This window comes from Eimeria mitis, genomic scaffold (genome assembly GCF_000499745.2).
Source record: "Eimeria mitis Houghton genomic scaffold, Emh_scaff7807, whole genome shotgun sequence".
NCBI classification, from domain to species: domain Eukaryota; phylum Apicomplexa; class Conoidasida; order Eucoccidiorida; family Eimeriidae; genus Eimeria; species Eimeria mitis.
In genome coordinates, this window is record NW_013575734.1 from 1 (window position 1) to 223 (window position 223).

Below are 223 nucleotides of genomic sequence, written 5' to 3' on the forward strand. Positions count from 1 at the left end.
TATATATTACAACTTGTGTACTATAGAGTGTATAACAAAATATACAATAAATTTAATATATAATATTATTATAAAACATAATATTATGGGGTGTATATACAGGCAGTCTCTGCTGCTGAACGCAGCCCCAAACAAATATATTTCATTAGCATAAAGAGGAAGCTAAGTGTTGCTAGCCGTAGTTTGCAGTCCTCTCCATAGACTAGCTAGCTAGCTAGCTAGC